Below are 7,248 nucleotides of genomic sequence, written 5' to 3' on the forward strand. Positions count from 1 at the left end.
ATGTGTGTGTGTGTGTGTGTGTGTGTGTGTGTGTGTGTGTGTGTGTGTGTGTGTGTGTGTGTGTGTGTGTGTGTGTGTGTCTTTTCCTGACCCCCGTCTCCCAATTTATGTTCCCCAGTATAACATGAATTTCTGCTTGAGTCTGTGTGCGTTAGCGACCTTCTACTTCTAGAATTGTCTGTGTTGGTTCTACACCAAAGTGTACGCTAAGGCTAGCCTAGATCTAGGCCTACGTCTCATTGAAAACACCCCAAGTTGGTACCGTAGCTCTAGACTAGATGCTCGTCCAATGAAATTAGTTGAGAACAAATTGACCCATTAGACATCATATGTATAAATGCTAAAGATAGAGTTGTTTTCAGACTTGACACTGCTTCACTCGGTGGCAATTGACAAAAGGAAGAGGCTAGTAGCCGTACTTAATGATGGCTAGACTGGCAGTCTAGCCGTACTTAATGACGGCTAGACTGGCAGTCTAGCCGTACTTATTCTAAATATGATGGCTAGACTGACCATTTAAAAAAATAGGCCTACTGAATTGTAAATATAAATTTTTAGTGTGCAGTACCTAAAGTATTTGTATTTGAGACAAAACCAGGTGCCTTAATGACAGTGCATGTATTTTAAACCTCATGTTTTCTAATGTTAATAGGGCCTAAGATAAGTACAGCTAGACTGGCAGTCTAGCCGTACCGGAGACAAAAAAGTAGAGACGCATCACTCCTCGATTTAGGCGAGATTGGGGTCAGGCATCCGGTGAAAGTTTCACGCCGTACAACTAATAGTCTGTTCCTCACAACCGAGGAATCGCCTTATTGTTTTCATTGTAAATTAAGCAAAGAGGTTTGTCTGAATGGGTTTTTAAACACCATTTCTCTTTCTTTACTGTCACGTCATACCCACATCCACACATGAAAGATGGAGTCAGAACATTCTGGTAATTCTAGTCAATATTTTGATTAAAATTTCAAAACATACCTAACTGCATGTTTTCTCTCGGTCGGTACAATTATTGACCTGTCTCGGTCACGTCCCCACTCCTTATTCCTGGCCCGCATCTAATTGCATTAGTGCGCACAATACGCCAAATCTTTTCTATTCTTCTTCTTCTACTCCTTTTTCTTTGTCATTTTCTTCTTCTTCTAGTTCTTGATCTTCTCCCTCTTCTTCTTCTTCTTCTTCTTCTTCTTCTTCTTCTTCTTCTTCTTCTTCTTCCTCTTCTTCTTCTTCTTCGTGGGTGGTTGGCGTGTGCTCTGGTGTGGTTTACTCCTCCTTTCATATCCAAGCACCTATTGTCCTTATCTCTCCTCCTCCTCCTGTTTTATGTATGTAACTCTCTTGTGACGCATCTATTCTTCAACACTTATATGACCTTATTGTCGCAACGCAGCATCAGCAAGTGCCTTAAAACTCAGACTAAAAAAACAATTAAAAAAACTCTGCTTCCTCTTCCTTCTCTGGAGCATAAATTTTAATTTTATGAATTGATTAATTATGCGCACATTTATTGACCAACTTCACCTCATACTACTACTTCCGATATATTGACTGAGATGACTCCTCGCTCCTTCTGTCCCTATAGGAAATAACAAGGGGAAGTGACTTTGAGAGGAACAGACTATGTCAGAAATGTACGGCGTGGCATAGTTTTGAGGCACTACGTCACCGATCTCGCGTAAATAACATGATGCGAAGAGGGGCCAGCTGGCAAGTGAAATATCTCTCACTAGTCATCTCCGGCCGTACTTAAGTACGGCTAGACTTCTTGTCTAGCCATACTTCAGTACGGGTAGACAGCCAGGCTACCCGTACTTAATATTGATGGCTGAATTGTAAATGATACTTTTAGTTTGCAATGCCTAAAGCATTTATATTTCAGACAAAACCAAAAGGTGCCTTTCTGACTTGCATGCATTTGAACCTGAATAATTACTAGATCCAGGGTTGGTGATATTTTTGATTTTTTAAATAAAACTTTAAAAAATCAATTTTTAAAATTTAAATCAGATTTTTTTTTTTTTTTTTTTTTTTAATGTCGACACAGTTTGGGATTTTTGGTGGCTAAAAGTATGTTCTTTTAGTGCAGAATGCATTGTCTTTATTTTAACTAATGATTAATTTAAGCAACTGCAAAAGAAAGCCTTAATCTGCTATATATCAGTGAATTACGGCTACAGACAAAAAATGAAGAAAATGTCAGTCTAAAAGGAAAGGGGGGGAGGGGGTAATTATGCATAGATAAACTTGTATTTTATTACAGTGTGCGTGTGTGTGTGTGCGCGCTTGTGTTTGTCTAAAAAGGAAAAGAAAATGCTAATTTCAATTATGAAAAAAAAGTAAATTGAATACAGTATTAATTTACTACTTACAGTGACAGGGGGGAAAGCAGACTTTTAAGCATGATTATATTAGTCTACTAAACCTTATATCTGTTTTATAAAACCAAGGAAAGGAATTCTGAATGTTTAAAGACGTAAAAACAATACATTTTTTAAAAGTGATTCAAATCATTGAGTTTTATTTTTAAAATCAAGTTGATTTAAAATATATTTAAAAATTAACTGATTTAAATCGACCTGATTTAAATCAACCCAACCCTGGCTTTCAATTATGAAAAGAAAGAAAATTGAATACTGTATTATTTTAAAGTGACAGGGGGGAAAGCAGACTTTTAAGCATGATTATAATAAATATTAGTCTACTAAACATATCTGTTTAATAAAACCTTAAATATGTAAAAACAGAATACATTTTTTTAAAAGTGATTTAAATCACAAAATCAAGTTGATTAAAATTTAAAAAATCAGCTGATTTAAATCAACCCAGCTCTGATTCCAATTATATGGGGAAAAAAAGTATATTGAATACTGTATTATTTTACAGTGAAAGGGGGAAAGCAGACTTTTAAGCATGATTATATTAGTGTACTAAACCTTATATCTGTTTTATGAAACCAAGGAAAGGAATTCTGAATGTTGAAATATGTAAAAACTGAATAAAAATAAAAAAATTTTAAAGTGATTTAAATCACTGATTTTTATTTTAAAAATCAAGTTGTTGATTTAAATTTTAAAAAATCAACTGATTTAAATCAACCCAACCCTGACTAGATCTAGAATCTAGATCTAATGAGCAATATTTCCTGAAAAAATTTACTACCTGGAAAAAAATTTTTACCCAGCAAATCAAGCCCCACACCAGCTCGAATTTGCGCCATCAATAACATATATATTATTAGTTACATAACATATGGAACGAAAAGAACACACAACAAAGTCCAGTCGACAAAATGGAGGAAAGACAGACGATCACAAGCTTGCTTGCAGCTAGATTTAGTTTTAGTAAGGTTTTTACGGCGCTCGCAACTGCATAGGTGATATGAGCGACAAGGGGTGGATGTCAACAGAGAAGTCCAAACGAGGAATCAAGCTTCAACTATCAAGGCACCCCGGAAATAATAGTTCACAAGTGTGACAAACATACAAAAGAAGTAGAGGAAAATGACGATAGCAAAGAAGAGGACAGAAAAAGCAGCAGTTTCCCTTACGCACAGTATGAGCATGATATTGATAAGTCAGCCCATTTACAATTCTACTGTGCATAAGAACATGTTAATATCCTCCCTTTGGGAATGGCCTAAAGACATTTCAGTCAGTAGCACTGCCCTGGTGGAGGTGGGAGGGGAGGGGGGGGGGGGTAAATTTATGGAAGATGCTAGCCGTACTTAAGTACGGCTAGACTCGCAGTCTAGCCGTACTTATTCTTAATATGATGGCTAGACTGACCATTTACAAAAAATAGGCCTACTGAATTGTAAATACACATTTTTAGTGTGCAGTCACTAAAACAAATTTTTTTGAGATGAAATCACACCCACTAAAGCCAGTCACGCATTTTTAGCCTGCTGTTAACTAAAGTTTATTGGGCCTAAAACTAAGGATGGCCTAGCCTGGATCACTTCCCCGTACTTAAGTACGGGTAGACAGCCAGGCTAGCCGTACTTAAGGACGGCTAGACTGTCAGGCTAGCCGTACTTAATATTGATGGCTGAATTGTAAATGAAATTTTTAGTTTGCAATGCCAAAAGTATTTGTATTTCAGACAAAACCAAAAGGTGCCTTACTGACTTGCATGTATTTGAACCTGAATAATTACTAGATCTAGATCTTGATCTAATGAGACCTGTGTACTTAACAGGCTTGAGTCGATTGGGCCAAACCTAGATCTAAGTACGGCTAGACTGGCAGTCTAGCCGTACTTAAGTACGGCTAGACGTACTTAAGTACGGCTAGCCACTTCGTAAATTTATACCTAATGTGTACACACAGGGTGACTGCCAAACCGGCTTCTCCATTTTCCAGGGCCATGTTAGACAACAACAACGCGCACACACACACACACACACGTAATGACTCGAGTAAACCTATTCAGTGTGAGAGGTGTAAAAACTGTGAGAGGGCAAGAGGCAGTGGCACTGAAAATCTGCCAGTCTTGAACAGAAAGCTACAATATTGTTCTAATTTACTATCACCCAACAAATGAAACGCGAACACTTTATTTCAATAACACGGCTTGCAAGGTATGAAGGATCCCGATTCCACACAAGGCCTGCACCAACGCGCGCTTTGGAGAGGGCTCTAAATCTAATCAAAATTCTTAAATTTGCTTACAGTTTTTGTCCTCTGTTGTTGCCTTCATCCGCTCCCCCCCCCCCCCCCTCCCCCGAGGGTCTCTTTTAAAAATCAATAATCCCTGCCCTACTCCGTAGTCCTATACTTCGCAACGCTCGACTTTTTAATTAACTTTGGCGACCCCAACAAACGCCGGTGCTCACCGATGCCGTACCTTGTAGTGCCTCGCGCGAAGGTTCACTGACCTGTCACGCTGGCGAACCTGACAATCTAAAAATCGGACAAAGCTTGTATTTTCTTTTCACCCCACCCCCCCCTCCCACCCCCACAAATGACAGCACGGTGAAGAGTCCAAGTAATTATTAAATTTTGTTTGCACGGCGACACAGCGTTTATATACAACCTGCATAATATTACAAATGTTGCGTTATCAGTTTATCTTCGCCAAATTTCAGGGTGGTAACGAAAGCGAAAGTAGTTCTTGATTTTCCCGATCGAGCCTCGGTGTCACATACACTTCCACCTGCCGCCATAGCCGGCTTTTCGCGTGAAACGTACTCTCGGACGGGGAAAAGGTGAACGAATAATTATATCACAATCGCGACCTGCAAAAACGGAGTGATGTACCGCGGCTAGGGTTCACTGAAAAGTCTTTCTCGCTTCATCATTCAGTATGCAGGCTAATTTACGACCGTTTACCAAATTTTTACTACCTTCAAGGCAAATTTACTACCATTTACGACCTTTACGACCAGGGCGCCGAATTTACGGCTTTTTTACGACTTTGCGACTTTGCTGGACACCCTGAATGAGACCTGTGTACTTAACAGGCTTGAGTCGAAAGGCCAAACCTAGATCTAGATCTAAGTACGGCTAGACTGGCAGTTTAGCCGTACTTAAGTACGGAGCACCCTGGAGCTCTCAGTCTAGCTGTACTTCGTGGACAAAAAGTCAATTTTTGTCAATTGACACCGCGTCACGGGAAGATTGAAGAATACCGGACTACTCGTACATTATTGCGCGAGAAAGTGGGGTAGGTGGAGCGGTGGTTGGGGTTTTTATCTAGATCTAGATCTAGATCTACCGGTCCGAGATTCTCCATTGAGAGATATTATAAAAACGGGAAAATTATGAATTCCTAAGGTTGTGACATACGCAAAGTCAGTCCGCTGGTCCGGTATTTGGCACTACTTGGATATGGTGGTCCCGACTTTTGTGACAGGGAAATATAACTTAACCTAGAGAAAATCTACATCTAGATTAGAACGATTACTTCTGGTTCTAAGTCTAAACGATTACTTTTTGTTTCGCGTGCCGGAGAGATAGCCTTTCAAACCTAATTGCAAAAAAACATCAAGTCATGGTCAAATCCAGAGGGGCATACCCCCCTGAAACACCCCATGTTTTGTTTTTTTTAAAGTCGGGGGGGTCTTTCTGACTTCGTGAAAAACAAGTGAAATTTTACAGCTCATTTTGTAGGCTAGATTTAGAATCTAGAAAAATCTAGATCTGGTGATCTTGTAGTTCCGTTAGTTAAAGTCCACGATCCATTTATTGTTTACATCCAGAGAAGAAATCCAGAAGTCTTGAAGACCAAATATTATTTGAATTAGGCTACACAAAGAGCACGGATGCAACCTAATTGCAAAACCCCCCATGAAATTAGGATAAAATTCAGAACGAAACTACAACACCTCCATATTTTTTTTAGGTCCCCCCTGAAACCCCCTACTCTTGACTTTAACGAACGAAACTACAAAATCGCCCTAGATCTAGATTTAGATCTAGGCTACTGATAAATAAAACATAAAACATTGAGGTAATATTTCAGTTGCCTACACTAGAATCTACACAAAAGTCGGGACCACTATATCCAAGTAGTGCCCGGTATTCTTCAGTCTTACCCGCGTCACTCGGAGGCAATTGACGCTACACCTATTAAAAATAAGTACACACGAGCAAGTACGGCTAACTTAGTCTAGCCATCACTAAGTACGCTAGACTAGGCTAGGACGAGCCTCTTCCTTTTTTAATTTATGTCTCTTTGACTTTTTTCGTCTCGGTAGGGAATTTCTAAGCAATGTTCTCCCTAAAGTCTAATTCAGGCCTTCCCTCTAGCATCATTAATACAATCTTACGTCTTTAAAAAAACATATTCTTACCTCAGAGTTGATCAAAAACGCTACAAACGACAGGGACCAAGACCAAAACATAAAATGGCGCAGTCCCACCGAACTTCGCACAATATTTCTTGGACAAGGGATAACGGGATTTCCCAGAAAAGTAAAAATGACGGTCATGTGACAAGGGCGGAATGTGGCCAACATCGTGGTTTCGTTTTTAATAAGCTTACCCATTTCAAGTCTGAATTTCTTGACCACAGAAAGGAAACAAAGAAAAGAATGCAGAAGTCTAACTAAAGCAGAGTCGTTTAACTAAACAAAAAGGAGTTTATAGACTTCTCATAAAATAAATCATACCAACATAGAAGGCCTACTACTGGTACTACGGGTAGTCTGAACCTATTTATAGGGTCTTATGCAGCATGACACACACGGAAGCAGACAAGAAATGACAAACAAATCTAGAATAATAGCTGGAGGCCTTCATGTCGGCT

The 7,248-nt window shown here is 39.3% G+C and overlaps 1 protein-coding gene across 3 annotated transcripts in view; it reads right to left on the reverse strand.

Moving 5' to 3' along the window:
- The window catches only part of LOC101845224, a 36,013-nt gene extending 29,005 nt beyond the window's left edge, over window positions 1–7,008 (reverse strand). For 2 of the 3 annotated variants that reach the window (XM_035968256.1, XM_005092513.3), the window contains exon 1: window positions 6,794–6,911. The gene's annotated coding sequence lies outside the window, so the exon portion shown is untranslated. Of the gene's footprint in view, window positions 1–6,793; window positions 6,912–6,984 lie in introns of those variants that run through there. The other variant, XM_035968255.1, reaches the window with a different exon arrangement.
- Window positions 7,009–7,248: the final 240 nt, after the last annotated feature.

Source organism: Aplysia californica, unplaced genomic scaffold (genome assembly GCF_000002075.1).
Source record: "Aplysia californica isolate F4 #8 unplaced genomic scaffold, AplCal3.0 scaffold00047, whole genome shotgun sequence".
Lineage (NCBI taxonomy): Eukaryota > Metazoa > Mollusca > Gastropoda > Aplysiida > Aplysiidae > Aplysia > Aplysia californica.